Source organism: Puma concolor, chromosome D2 (assembly GCF_028749965.1).
Source record: "Puma concolor isolate L17-30 chromosome D2, mPumCon1.1.hap2, whole genome shotgun sequence".
Lineage (NCBI taxonomy): Eukaryota > Metazoa > Chordata > Mammalia > Carnivora > Felidae > Puma > Puma concolor.
Window position 1 is genome coordinate 36,590,987 of NC_141677.1, and position 16,037 is coordinate 36,607,023.

The window sequence follows — 16,037 nt, forward strand, 5'->3', positions numbered from 1 at the left end:
GACAAGGCTGCCAGGGCCCTCAGGGCAACCACCCTTGGAAGAGGCAGAGCTCAGGGATGGCTGCTTTTCTGGGGTGGAGGCTTCTGGGTAGCAGGAAGGACCCAACAGATGAGGGAGATGGAAGGAAGGAGTTGCAAGCTGGGCACTCCCCAGGAGGTAAGGGCTTAGGAGCATCAGCCACCGATACCATCCTATATAGTTTCTCTGAAACTGTCAAGAAGGAAGGGGCTCCCTTGGGAAAGGTGAACAGTGGGGTATACCCCAAACACACCTCTCACCATTGCTGAGGTCATGCCTGTTCATTTCTCACTTAGCATAAACACACCTGAGGTCACCTGGATAAACAGATAACGCCTCATCACCCTATAAGCTTCCCCCTGTGTCTCCATGTCCCAGCTGCTAGATGTTGCTTGTCCTCCGTGGGGACATAAACTAGCAACACGGATGAGTGGGACACGCCTGACTATTGTCAAAGTGAGGTCACACAGCCTGTTCAGCTTGGGAAATCAGTGAGGAGAGAAGAAGGTGCAGGGGCTATACACTGGAGGCAGGGTGGAGGAGATGGCTAAATGGACCCCAACCACAATCCTCCAGGGGCACATTTGAGCTGTCTTTAGGAGCCTAGGCTGGGAAGGAGTTTGGCTTTCCCTTGAACTTTCTGGGTGAGTTAAAGGTAGCAGTTCTAATTTGCTAACACTCAGAGTACCTTCACCACTCTGCACTGGGCGGGGCGTGTCCAGGAAAATGTACCTGGGGACTCCCCACAGGTTGTTGTATGGGTGATGGCAAAAACATTACCTCCATGGGGGGCGTGGGTACCTCAGTTGGTTAAGAGTCCACCTTCGGCTCAGGTCACGATCTTGCGGTCTGTGGGTTCAAGCCTTACGTTGGGCTCTGTGCGGACAGCTCAGAGCCTGGAGCCTGCTTCGGATTCTGTGTCTCCTCTCTTTGCCCCTCTCACACTTGCACTCTGTCTCTGTCTCTCAATAATAAATAAACATTAAAAAAAAAAAAAAACAAAAACCATTACCTCCATGACCACTAGACAAGAGTCCATGGAGTGACCCCACAACCTAATTTTAAGGGTTTGAGAAAAGGAGGTGCTTCATGATTGATTAAAAAGGAAGCTGAACAAAGCCAATAAATTTGAAAATTTAGATAAAATGGACAAAGTCCTAGAAAAAACACAAGGTATCAAAATTGACAAAAGAATAGAAAGCCTAAGTAATCTTATAACTATTAAAGAATATGAATGCTTCATTAAAGATCTCCTTACAGAGAAAATGCCAGGCTACAACTGCACTTCTTCCTTTGGCAGTTATTGGGCATTTGCTGCTATTAAAGCCACACATTTGATCTGTGTTCACCTTCTTATGCCTATTTCCAGCACTCTGCTGAGATAAGGAGTTATGCTGGAATCCTCTTTCCCATCCTTAACCCAGAAGAGATGTCATGCAGCATCCTTTCCATAAATACCTCCTATTTATTTGATGCTTTGAGTGGGAAGCCAGAAGAAATTTTATGAGAACATTAAGGGTCTCTGTGCTAAGCAAGTCACCTGTATTGATCTTATTTAATGTGCGTAAACATAATGCAAGAGAAACATTATTATTCCCATCTGAGGTTCAGAGAAGTGGCCTGACTTTTCCAAGTCACAGAGTTAGTGAGAAGGGAGAAAGGAAAGCTGGAGCCTAGGGTCATCTGACTCCAAAGTCTATTCCTGTCCTGCTGTGCCACACTGCTGCTCAGAACAAGCCTGCTCCTTCGTCAAGGAAAAGAAGATCATTACTGAACCCTCTCCCTACCCAGACTCCATCTCCAGCTGTCAACATTAAGGTCAGAATTCCATGTCCCTCCCATCCTGATTATATAATGCTCAGGAATTTCTTCAGTTGGTGAATGACCCTCTTACATAGCAGCCCCCAGAACTGAACCTGGCATTGAAAGGCATGGTTGGCTATTCTGTTTGTCTATTGCTAAGTTAGAAATTATCCCAAACTTAGTGGTATAAAACAGCCATATATTATGCTTATAGACTCTTGGAGTCAGCAATTTGAATAGGGTACAGCATGGATGCCTTGTCTCTGCTCCCAATGTATGGTCTCATCTGGACGATCTGAAGGCTGCTGGTGACTCAGTAGCTGGGGGCTCCTTTGCTCATATGTCTGGTTGCTGGTGCTGGCTGTTAGCTTTTGGCTGTGACCTTAGCTGGGACTCTTGGCCAGAATATCTATATGTGACTTCTCTGTATAGCTTTGGCTTCCTCACAATATAGTAGCTAGATTCCTGTGTGAGAGAGCCAGGTGAAAGCCACATTGCCTTTTATGACTTAGTTTTGCTACTTGTACAGTATCACATTGGTGACATATCATTTGTTGAGGTAGCCACAAAGTCCTACCAACTTCAAGAGAGGAGAAGTAGACTCAACTTCTGGATGGGTGAGTGTTAAGGTTCTAGAAGAGCAGGTGGGACTGGAAATATTACTGTGGCCATTTTTGGAAAATACAGCATGCCTCATGGGCCTAGCTCAGAGGAAGCTTCCCACACAAGAGGACTTGAGAGTAACACAACACCCTTCATTCAGTCAACACACAGTGGTTAAAGTATCTTCCACATGCCACACACCGCCTCCCTGATGGGGTAGCTGCACACATTTTTAGCTCCATCCTCACTTAGGTCCTCCCCCTGAGGCCCTGAGACATTTGGTCAAGATGAGGGAACTTTGGGCTTAAATTCTCTCCAACCTTCTGGGAAACATTGCTCTGAGTCACTGTGTCTAGTGTTCAGAGAATAATTTCTTTCTCTGGGGGCAGCTATTAAACTGAAGTTTTATACTCCCATTCCTGAAAGAGCAGGTATATTGAACAACTGAACAGTTTCTGTTTAAAAAAATTGTTTTAATGTTTATATTTGAGAGAGAGCATGCGCAGGGGAGGGGCAGAGAGAGAGACACAGAATTCGAAGCAGGCTCCAGGTTTTGGGCTGTCAGCACAGAGCTCTACAGGGGGCTCGAACACGAGACCATGACCTGAACCGAAGTTGGATGCTTAACCAACTGAGCCACCCAGATGCCCCAGTTTCTGTTTTTTGAAGAAAAAAAAAACACCCAATTTGTTTTTTTACTTATCTGTCAGCAGGAAAGAGGTTCCTGTCCTTTGATGAGACTAAGAAGTAGGGTAATCTATTTGTGAATTGGCTCTCTGTAGTGTAGAGGAGGAAGCTGGGAGGGCTCCTCTGTCCCTTTAGCACAGGAGCGTGGCTAGTGTAACTGGCTCACTTGCTGTCACCCTGGCTAATGTAATGAGCTGGTCATGACAAGTTGAAGGATAGCTTGCATAATAATCACGATAATAACCAGTATGCATCATACTGTACGGTATGTATCAGCTGTGGGCTGAGCATTTTACACACCGTCCCATTTAATCCTCTTTTTTAAAAAGTGTATTTACTTATTTTGAGAGAGAGCGGGAGGGGAAGAGAGAGAGGGAGGGAGAGAGAGAGAGAGAGAGAGAGGGAATCCCAAGCAGGCTTCACACTGTCAGTGCAGAGCCCAGTGCAGGGCTTGAACTTACAAATCGTGAGATCATGACCTGGGCTGAAATCAAGAGTCAGATGCTCAACCAACTGAGCCATCCAGTTGCCCCTCCCCCCATTTAATCCTCAATGCTGTGAGGAAGGTACTAAAATTGTTTTCAAGGATGAGGAGACTACTTACTAAGGTTCAGAGAAGTTAAATAATTTGTCCAAAGGCACACAGCTAGGAAGTGATTGAATCCAGGGGTTCACATGGACTCCAGGGACTGTTCTCTTAACATTGGGCTATGTTGTACAGATACAGGCCTGGTAGCTTAAAGGGAGGGGCAAGAATCAGAGTATAACAGGCTCTGGATTTTGGGTCTCTCTTGGTTGGGTAACATAGACTCATTCTGCTTAGTCTTCTCATCTGTAAATGGGGATAATACCTACCAGAACAGGTTAAGTAAGGTGCCAGCATAGTATTCCAGACTCAGTGGGAACTCAGTGTATGGTTAGGGAGTCCTTTTCCCTTTCTCCTTCCTTCATAATTTGCCTTGGCCTCCCTTCCCAGAAGTAGGGGGATGGACAAGATGATTTTCTTAACTATAGCTGCTCTAAAATCCCTGGTTCTCTAAGCTCTTGCTGGATTTCAGGATTCCAGTCCCTCTCCACTGTGCTTTTCATTGGGAGAACTTTAAATGATTTTATAAAAACTGCAAATGTACAAGGTAATTGAGTCTTCTGTTTTATTACCCTGAGCTGCCTGGACCTTGCCTGGCCTCCTCCTCACTCACTGAGCCGCCAGAATAAAGTTGGAAGTGTTTGTGCTGGTAATATATAGGACTTAATTAACCTGGCCTTTTATAGCATTTCCAATGGAGGGTTGGAACAAACTTGAGGCAGCTTGATAAAAGGGAAGGGGGGTGCCTGGGGTGGGAGTGTGTATGTATGTACAACATTCGATGTTGTGTTTTTTTTCCCCCTCCTGTTCTTTTCCCTAGTACTTTAAATGTTTTTTTTTTTTTTTTCAACATTTATTTATTTTTCGGACAGAGAGAGACAGAGCATGAACGGGGGAGGGGCAGAGAGAGAGGGAGACACAGAATCGGAAACAGGCTCCAGGCTCTGAGCCATCAGCCCAGAGCCCGACGCGGGGCTCGAACTCCCGGACCGCGAGATCGTGACCTGGCTGAAGTCGGACACTCAACCGACTGCGCCACCCAGGCGCCCCTTCCCTAGTACTTTAATCAGCACTTAATGACCCAGTCGAAAATCCATCATTCAGTCCCAGACACTGGTGGGAAGGGCTAGAGGGGAGGTGTGCCTTCTTTCCTTGTCTACAGTAGGCCATGGAGTGGTCAGTGAGTCCAACCATACCAACTCCATTCCCAGAGACTCCCAGCGGAGGCTAATCCTGGTAGGAGACAGTGAATGGAATTAACTCTGGGTTGGCTAATACCATTCCCTACTCAAATGCAAACAAACCTCAGAAGACTCCAGTGGGGTCAGGTCCGCATTCCTGGGAGCCAGTTGGAGTTCATCTCTTATTCTGTCTACCCGTTCCTCCCTCTACTCCTGAATATTCCCACTCCCTTCCCTTTCCTGCATGAAGCCATGCCTGAACCGGACACCCTTCTAAACCAGCCCAGGAAAAAGTGACTCAACTCAGATCCACTCTGGCTACAGGGGGAGGGGTTTATAAGTGCCAAAGTACCTTGCAGCCATTATTTTAGGGAGACTTCCAAGTGAGGGCAGTCGGGGTAAATGCCTCTCACCAGCTGCCTATTCAAACCATTGCTCCACATGCCATGGCTCATAAATCCTACCCCGACACTGCCGAGTGGTTACATCATCTCTAAACCTCATGCAACAATTCGATTTGGAAATAAAAAGGCAGGTGTTAATTGACTCACTCCCTCTGCCCCTTTGTGGTGCCCCTGACCCTCGATAGCTTTTAACCTCACAGTTAATAAAAGTTTGGGGCCCAGCCCTAGCACGGTTCCTCATTCATTCTTTCATAACGTCAGCAAATTCTTACTGAGAAACTGTAATGTAAGTCACTGGCCAGTCCCTTAGGGGAGAGTGTTAGGTGGCCAAAGGTGAGTAAGAAGCATTTCGTCCCTGAGGAAAGCTTCCAGAGGAGGATCACACATTATGCACATTTGGGCAGCAGGTGCCTTGTGTCCCCAGAGAAGGCCTGGTGCAGCCACCGTTTTAGTGGGTGCCGCCACTCAACTCTTGAGTTTGCCTGCCCAGCATCCATTCCTCCTCTCAGAGCACCCAGATTCTCCAGAGAATTCATATCTCTTTCCCTAAGTATACATAGTTTCAAATGGGGTTGAATGTCTAGGGTCCCCAGGGATCAGCCCAAGACTAGATCTAGCCAGTCAGAGCAGGTCAGCCCCCTGGCCACGGGGATTAGGTCAGTGATGGGCATGGAACTGAAGCTGGGCTAATGAACAGTGTTGCTTCAACTACTGTGGAGGGGAAGCTCTTTTTTCCATTGGGGTTTGCCGGAAATAGGCCTGGGGCTGTTTGTGGCTCTCTTGCCCTAACTCCAGAGCTGCTTCCTGAGCCGTAGAGTGAAGCCATCACTTCATTCCTTCCTGTAGGAGAGCCTTTGGCTTCAGGTCATGCTGTCTCCTGCACCACTACAAACAGCTCTTGCTTTTTCTGTGTGTGTATTATCCCAGGTCCAAGTGATCCCCTGTCTACCTTCAATTAGTCTGTGTCCAGGAAGAATTTCAAGGAAAGCAGAGCTGTGAGGTGGAAAGAAAAAGATTGCTGAGGGTGTTGGATAACTAGATCCAGCCCTGCTTAAGTCTTGAACCCCTGAATTTTCACTTAAGTGGGCTAATGAACAGCTTGAGGTTCCCTCTGTTTACATTTGCAAGAGTCAGTTTCCTTAGAATTTCTGTTGCTGATCCAGTCCCCGAGTCCCAAGCTATCTGGGTACAGCGACCACTTGGAAGTCACCATTACCTTCCCCCAACTCAACAGTGGGCCAAAGAGACATGGGCTCCTTTCCTCTTTCTCATTTTGATAGAGTTAGGCCCTGGCAAGAGAGGTGCCTAGAGCATGTAATTTCAGTGGCAGTTGTTTTTAAGGTCTGTGCTAGTGTGATTCTGGGAGTGAGTGCCTCCTTAAATTTGTGCCCTAGGCTCCTCTTGTCACACCCTAGTCTGGCCCCGTTCAGGTTGTTGGGCATCCATGCCCATGTGTCTCTAGGCCCAGCCTGAAGAATTCAGAGTAGATTACTACTGTCTTTATTCCCCCAGAGAGGGCTTGACTCATTCTCTGGGCCTTGGAGGATAATGGTCTATAAAGGGCTGCTCTGGGGACTTAAGGAGATCAAACCAGAGCAGAACTAAGCACAACTCATTCCAGCTCAAGTATCTTTCAAAAGGGCAATCAACCTATAGCATCCATGTTTGGCACAGGTAAATCAATGGGGAATCTTCAAATTAGGGTGAGTTCAGAATTATTTGGAACACCAGATTTGCTTTTATTTTATTTGTGTTCATCCATGATTTGACTTATCTTAGGATGAGATAATAGTTTTTCTTGGCACAGACTCATTGAATGTAGACAGAGCATCAGCCACTTGGACCTAGGGAGACTGTGCCTGAGATAATACACACATGAAAACCGAGAGCTGCTCACTGTGGTGCAGGAGTTAGCAAGGCCTGCAGCCAGAGGCCTTCCCTTGATCACACCAACTGGGTGTGTATCCTTCAACACAGTTCTTTACTCCTCTGACCTCTGTTACCTTGGATTTAGAGGGGCAGACCATACAGGATGAGCTCTGGAGGCAAAGAGATCTACTTATAGTCCCAGCTCTTGCTCACTTGGACAAGCCTCGCTCTGAGACATGTTTCCTCATTATTATTCCTCAGGGGGAATCATAAAGGTACTTCTCTCTTAGGATCGTTTTAAGATTCAATGAGATAATGAAGTTCTCAGCACAGGGCCTGATATAATTTCTCAATTAATTATTATTGGTGTTAATATTATTCTATAAAACAAGAAGGCATATTAGAAGATCAAAAGTATTGTCAAGCATCAAAGTGCTAATACTAGATCTAGTCCCAGCCCTCGGAGGATAACCACTGTTTTCAGGGCATTCCAAAGCCAGCATGAACTGACCACCTACTGTGAGCTCTCTGGGGAAAGAGCCAAGTCTCACCTTTCCAATTTTAAGAGGTCTTCTCCACCTCCAGTCACAGCAACATCACCACCAGGATTCCTCTTAGTCAGTGGTGGACACTCTCCTCTTTTTCTCAATGGATGCCTTTTCTATTTCTTAGAAATCTTATAAGGAAACATGGACTCCTCAGATATGCCACTGAGGTGACCCTTAAACCTCATACCTCTATATGCATGTCCTTTTCCTTAGATCATCAGTACCTTGAAGGCAGGGACAGGTCCTGAACTTCTTTGTGCCCCCATAAATCTAGGTACAGAACAGGTCCTTAGATGTCAGTATTTGGCTCATGAGGCCCTGCCCAGCTAGGTCCTGTGTGCCTGGGCCTGGGCTGGACAAGAGAGGACACTAAGGAGATTCTTGGGAATGAAGAGGGCCTCTGATTGTCGAAGGCATCACATGCTCTTTTTGGGACCACTGGAATAATCAGAGAGTTCTTTCTGAAGCAGCAGCAATCAGCAAGACCTGGGGGGCTCAATTACCCGAAGCCCTTCCCAAAGCCACAGCCACCCGGGTAGCCTGCCTGGTTTCTCCACCAGCCACAGGGCTGCAACTCAACAGTGTTGGCCTCTTAATAAAAACAGCACCAATGCCAAGTCCTAACTCCACGGGAGAAATAGCCCTGTGCCCCCTCGATCCCATTAACATTTCACACCTTAATGTGGCCATATTTTTGGAAAGCCAATATGAGCTGAATAGCTTATTGGTATGCAGCTCCAGGTGGGGGTGGGGGCTCCAGGGAGGGGGAGAACTCTGCAAAGGGGATGTAATTAAGCCTCAGAATGTTCGATATATGCCCCAAAAGGAGGGCATTTGGGGGTACGAGAGCAAGAGCAATGGCCTTGTCCAGGAGGTTTGTGTGCATGAAAGCTTGACCGTTGCTGGGAAGTCCCAATGCGTCTCCCACCCTTGCTCACCCCAAGCCCCCACCCTAGCAGGGCCACCCACTCACCCTTTGGGTCCCTAACTTTGCATTTCCCAAGCAGACCCTATCGGCAGCTCTTCTGAGATAAAATACATCATCATTTGCTCCATTAGAAAATAAATGTATGGCTATATTATGGGATTTGCATTCCATTACCTTGGTTTGCATGCCATAAAACATTTATTACACCCTTGGGCTAAAGTCTTAATAATGACTGGGTGCGAGGCACTAATGTGGTGCTGGTCTTGCTCGGGAACCAGAGATTAATGCCTTTTGATGTCACCCAGCTAATAGTCGTGCTCACCAATTTGTCCCATCAGAAGACATTAGAGTCAGGCCCTGTGTGGGGGTGGGGAACCACTGCTCAGCTTCAGCTGGGAGGTGGGGCTCCCTGCCCTTCTACCTGGTCTTGTTCAAAATGACCAGAATGAAATCTCAAAGTCCTCCCTCTTCCATCCCCACCCCTACCCCCACCTCTAGCCTTGGGCAGGTCCCCACCCCTGGGTGTGATGAAGCTACAACAGGGGTTGAACAGGCTGCTTTCCTGCCAGAGGGCAGCAGCAGCAGCAATAAGAGTGTGTGAAAATGCATGTACATACACACACACACACACACACACACACACACACACACGCTCCTCCCTTCTTTGTCAAGGAATTTGCCAGGCCTGCCCCATTCAGCCTCTCATGGCAGCCTAGTAGCCCACTGGAGGCTCAGGTCCACCTTCTTTCCACAGTGAGGCCCAATCACAGCCTCTGGCAGGGAGAACAGGCCCTTTGGGGATGGTATTGTGCGTCCTTTATCTCCTCCGCTACCTTAGTTGGAGCAGAGCTAGGGCCAGGCCTTGGGTGATATACTGGTTTGTGGGTTTTTGACTCTCTGTGGGGCATCCCTCCTCTCAAGAGACCAAGCCATAAGGCCAGAGATGCCCCTCACCTCTTTTGCCCAAAGCCTTGCCTGGGACGTGACATTCTTGTCTGCAGAAGGCAAGGCTCTCTCTTGATTCTGTGTAGAGTCCCCTCAGAGATTAAAAAAGAAACAAACAAGTAAAAAAACTCCACCCATGTTTGCAAATCAAAATTTCTAGATTGGGGCCTGGGCATCTGTATTAAAAATCTGATTTTTGGGTGACGCTGATATGTATTCAGCCTCAGGTTGGAACTTGTCAGGGCACCAGAGAAAGTTAAACCTTGGGATCTGTATCCTGACAGCTTCTTCTGTACCACAGGGAAGGCCAGACAAAGGTCAAAGATCACTGGTTACAGAGAAGCTCAAGCAGTGAGGAAGCTGCAAGAAAGCCCAGGGTGTGATAACAAAATCCTCTTCTGTCTTCCCTAGGAAGCCCACCACGCCCTGGCTCCCTCGAGGGTCCCAGACTACAAAACCCATCAGTGTGAACTCCACAGGGGAGCTCTTATTCCTATTTGAGGTCACCAATGTGCCTGCTCATTCTTCTCTGGGTCAAGCTGCTCTAGAAGCAGGCTTGCTCATGGTCACATCCTTGCTCATGGCACACTGGAAACTCTGAGGTTGTAGGAGAGGTGGGGGTTCCTAGAATGACTAGGGACCTGAGGACCCAGTGCAAGGTGAATAGGGGGGCACCTTCTCTATCCTATAATAATGAATCTTTCCCTAATAACAAAATGCAGGGTGAGCTGTGTTGTGAAGCCTTATTTAAATTCGAAGGGAGTGCAGATGATGTTTAATGAGATTGATGACTTAAAAATGAGGCCAAATAGTAATCATGTGGATTTAATTTTTTTATATTATATTAAGTTTTTTATTTTACTTCCAGTAGAGGTAACATACAATGTTACACTAGTTTCATGTGTACAATATAGTGATTCAACAACTCTGTACATTACTCAGTTGCTCCTCATAAGTGTACTCTTAATCCCCTTCACCTATTTCACCCATCCCCCACCCCATCCCCTCTGGTAGCTATTGGTTTATTCTCTATAGTTAAGAGTCTTTTTCTTGGTTTGTTTCTCTCTCTCTTTTCCCTCATGTTCATCTGTTTCATTTCTTAAGTTTCACATATGAGTAAAATCATATGGAGTTTGTCTTTCTCTGATTTATTTTGCTTAGCATTATATTCTCTAGCTCCATCCACATCATTGCAAATGACAAGATTTCATTCTTTTTAAAGGGTGAATAATATTCTGTTGTATATATATATACCACATCTTCTTTATCCATTCATCTTTCAATGGACACTTGGGCTACTTCCATAATTTGGCTATTGTAAGTGATGCTGCAATAAACATGTGGATTTACTTTAACAAAGGATAAGTTAGTGAGATTCTTTCTCACTTGAACCTCCTGGCATGGTGGGCCACTGGGCACCATGTTACTGTAAGTGTGGAAGGAAGGCTAGGTGACTCGAATCCAGGCCTTTAGACTTCTAGGCCAGTGCTCTCTGCACAACTCGTGACCACTCTCCTACCTCACCCTAGATAGAATGTATTCAGGCCTTCTTCTGATTTCCTCTTCCACCTGAGAGACCAAACCATCATCCTTCCTTGCTGTAGGAAGGCAGAAGCCTTCACTCTTTGCCACAATACTATGTGCCCCACCTCACTAGAGCAATCTGTTGAAGCCACCACTTTCAGTCAGTCCCTACTCAGGAAGCCACATGGCTCCCAGCAGCCCATTGATTAGATCCATGCTCTTCTGGGGCTAGCCCTACCTTATACACAATCTCAAGTGCTGGAACCAATGCTGGAGATCTCCAGTGCTGGAGCCCTGAGAGCAATAAGTCCTGGTCCTTGCTCTGAAGGATATTCTAATTCATATATAGAGAAGAACACTCTACAGAGGTGTTATGGGTATACAGGAAGTACAGATGAAACACCATGGGAGCATGTTGCTTCTGACCATGGACATGCAGGGCAGCTGGTGAATGAGGTAGCACCTAAGGTCAGAGATGGAGGAGGAAGTAGGATGGGTGACAGGGTTGGCCAAGAAAGGGAAGGGTGGGAGCAAATGTACGGAGGCAGGAATGCTTTGAGAATGGGACAGAGTGGGAAGAAAGATTACTATGAAAAGATAGGGTCAGAGCAAGAAACACTGTCAATGTGGGGCTCAATCCTAAATGTAGGGGAGAAAAAGGTCTTTGTACCACAGTGCTGGGCAGGTTCTCTGCCTGAATTGGAGCTGCTGAGGCCAGAACAGGGAGCCCAGGTGGATGCCTCTGCTGGCCCAAGAATGAGCCCATTAGGGCTGGACTGGGAGCCCATTAGGGCTGGACTGGGAGCCCATTAGGGCTGGAGCCTACAAGGGCAGGAGTGGGAAGGAAAAGACGGATGAAGGAGGCAATAGAGAGGAATTGAGTAGAAGCTGAGGACCACCTGTTGTGGAAGAGGCTGGAGCCACACGTGGCTCTGAGAGAGTGGTTCTCAATGGGGCGGTGCTGCCCAGGGGTTAATTTGGACATTGACGGGAGTATTTTGTTGTGACAATGCTGGCATCAAGTGTGTGTGGGGGGTGGGGGCAGGAGTGCTCTCCGCATACTGCAGTGTGCAGGATAGTCCCATGCAATGACGAGTTCTCCCACATCCCGTGCAACTAAAGCAAATTGCAAGTACTTTGCTGTATACTCCACAACCCAAGGGAGCACCATTCACTTATGTGATGAAGTAAATGGCTATGCAGTGCCCAATCTGCACAACCATAACAGAGGTCCAAGGCTTGACCATAATTCTGGTAGAAAAATCTATTTACAATGACCCAAGTCTAAACCTTGCTCAGTTTTACATATAGGCACAGAGCACTTTTGCATGGTTTTGATATATACTGAATTTTCTGGGAATGCAGCTCTTGTGATATTGAGGGAGAAATTATCCTCTGTTCTGTACAGAACTTTATCAAGAGTTGTTCACCATTTCAGAAACCACCCTTCATGTGGGCACATCAGTCAGGGACCTTAATTCACCAGCATACCCCCTAAAGCAGGAGGTACTGACAAGCTATCCCATCATGTGGTTTTATGTTTAGGTGCAAGTATTTGACTTCTTCATTGTTGCTGAGCGTTTACATATTGAAATACATATTATTTTATTATAACTTACTTTCCTTTGATTTTTCCTTTATGTAATAGTTGGGTCAATATATTGATTTGTGTGTGTGTGTGTGTGTGTGTGTGTGAAATTATGTGGATAGGTTGGTTATACTATTATCTCTGCTCTCCATCCTGGGATAGTAAATGGGGCATGACAAACCTGGTAATAAAGGAGGCTGTGGGGTCCGATGGGCCAAGAACTATGGTTTTGAGAATTCCAGCCTCAACAGCTTCTCCTGGAAGCCTCGTCTGGCCACTTTAACTTCACAAAAAAAGAGTTCTTTTTTTTTTTTTTTAATGTTTTTTATTTAATTGTTTTTGAGAGTAAGAGAGAGAGAGAGAGAGAGAGAGAGAGAGTGAAAGTGCACACAGTGGGGGAGGGCAGAGAAAATCCGAAGCAGCCTCCATATATCAGCACAGAGCCAGATGTGGGGCTTGAACTCACGAACCGAACTGTGAGATCGTGATCTGAGCCCAAATCAAGAGTCAGTTGCTTAACCGAATGAACCACTCAGGCGGCCCATCACCCGAAGACTTCTTTTGTTCCTCCCTAAATGAAGCCCTTTGTTATACCTCTTTTCCACTTTTTTTTTTTTTTCATGATCATCTCACAGACAGTTTTGTCAGTTGTGTCCCAATAAACACATAAGCTCCCAAAGACAGCCTTGAGGTGATGGCCTTTTATGGCCCTGAGCAGGCCCTGCAGAAAAGGGTGGGAACTTGGCTCACTGACCTGAAATGCACAAGTCAGGTGGTGACAAGGCTCCTGTGGGTAAACAAGGGAGATGCGCAGGCCCAGCAAAGTAATGCAAAATCCAGAAAATCCCATCCCTCAGCTTGACAGAGCTGGGGCAAAATGGAGACACTCCAGACTCTAGAAAAGAAATTTTAAAATAAGTCTCATTCAAAGAAAATTAGTGGGAAATTGCTGAAAAATCAAATCAGCCACACAAATTCTGGTACTGTTGAGAAACAACTTATTGGAAGTCCAAAGTCAAGACGTGTTGAGGACTGAAAAAAAACAAAAACAAAAACCTCCGATGTGAAGAGATGGTGCTTTCAAAGGGACTTCTGTGGGCAAAGAGGTATCCTTCATAAATGGGAAGACTGGCCAAGCCCGGAGACAGAGTTTAGATAAATTAATGGATGAGAGTGCCATAAAGGGTGATGAAGGGGATCTTGGCTCCTCCCGAGGTAAATGCCATACTAGAGATATATGGAGGACAACCACACATTCCTGTTGTGGGGCCTTGTGTCCTTACCTGAGGCAGACAACGAGCTTGGGCCCCAGAAGGCAGGAGGCAATGCTGGGGTCTCCAGTTATCTCTGGAGATTCCCCAAATGGACACAATAATCCACTTCTTTAAAAAATTAAAGAGAGAAAAAAAGAGGTTAGGTCAGACATACTCAGTGTTTTTGGAAAGGTTTTTTAGTATTGTGTATCTCAGTTCAGGGGAAGCATAAAACAAAAGTCAGTGAGGGTACAGTGGGTGTCACAATTCCTCAGGTAGTTGACCTCATCACTGGGGTTCCAGGCCTCAGATGCCCGAGTTCATATCCTAGTTCCATCACGGAGAAGCTGAGTGACCTTAGGTAAGTTACTTAGCTTCTCTGTTCTTTAGTATTCTCCCCTCTGAAACGGGCATAATATTTCACTGGACTGTGAAATTTTAAGAAGTTAATGTGGTATAGGAAGGTTCTTAGCACAGTGTGTGGCATATGTAAGTGTTTAATATGTGTGTGTAATAGTTGTTGTTCTTACTCTTGAGAAAAGGCCCAAGTTTTGTTAGCTTCCACCCCCTCCCTACTGATTAACCAATGAAGGAAGCCTTTGGGAACATAAAGGAGGAGCTGGAAGGGGTATGTATATGCCACTTCACCTTTCCAGAGAATCCAGAGCGTGGAGGTCAAGTGCCTTGGTCCTGGTTCTAAATCTGCTGTTAGAGTAGTCAAGTGCATGCGGAGTGCAGACTAGCCCCTTGGCCCAAAAGATTTAGCTAGGTAGGGGACAAGGGTGACTGTCACTATGAGATCTGTGCCCCCCAAAACCTTTTGATTGGCGAACATGGTGCCTGGGAGGGGTACTTTCTCAGTTTTATGTCTTACACATGTACCATTGCTCAGTAGCAATTCTACCGAGAAGGACTCTGAACCCTGGATGTAGGGGAAGGGTGCCAAGATGCTTGGAGGAAATGAAACCCAGTCAGTCACAAAGCCTGGCCTGAGAGAGCCTGGGTTCCCCAGGAGTGTTACCCCGCTCACCCTCTCTGTCGGCTTCTCCCATATAAATGCCTTGGAAGGATATCCAAGGGGTACTGGTTGGGGGTGGGGGGCATTGTAGGGCTTTAGAACTGGAGGTTACAGCAGATGCTGTCAGTATCCATCCTATCCCATTGCCCTTACCATGTCTATGCTCCAAGCCTGACTTTCAGCTGCCAGCATCTGCCATGCTTTGCCTGACAGCTTTCTCCAGGCACTAGTGTGCCTTTACATAACAATTGGGAAGCAGTCCTCGACTAATGACCAACAGGACCACTGCGTGTAAGTGTCCAAGGTCCCTTCGGATGGGATAGCTCTGAGATGTATGTTCTAGGTTGTCTTCCAGTTCCCCAATGGGAGTGAGCTCCAGGTACACACAGGGCTAATTTGCTTAACAACACACCCCTTATTGGTTTCCTTCCCTTTGCTGATTCACTTTCCCACTCCTGGGTTCACTCCCAAATAAACTACCTGCCCAAAGCCTCATCTCAGGGTTGCTTCCACTACACTAAGACAGAAGTTATTTGGCTGAACCACTTGGTGTTACTGAAGCAAGATAATTTTCAGAACACACATGCCCACATGTACAGGGTGTAGTAAGTGCCCACCTTGCAAGGCCTACACATGACTCAGAAAGATTCAGAACATTTGCATCATTAGGAAGGAGCTCCCTCCACCAGCTCAGGAAATGATCGGTCCTCCATCCCCCACACTGGGAATCTTGTTGGAGGTGAAAGCCCTGTAAAGAGACCCCCCTCTGGCTTTTCTCTCACCAGCCGTCTGTTCCTAATAACCCCACCCACGCACCCGAGCCTCCCTGACTTGATATTGCAGGACGCTGTCACTTGAAATTAATTGCAACTAATTAAAAATGATCCGGTTAGGACAATTGCACAATGGCGCTCCGGAGACCGCTTCATTCCCAAAGGTTTGGTGGCGTTTGTGGCTGCCGCAGCCCCAGTTGGCCGGACGGGGCCATACATCATCATGTCATTTTACATTGTTATTTCTCTGAAAGCAGCAATTTAAAAGAGTCTCAGATGAACCTTGAGCAACTTTGCACGAAAAAGAAA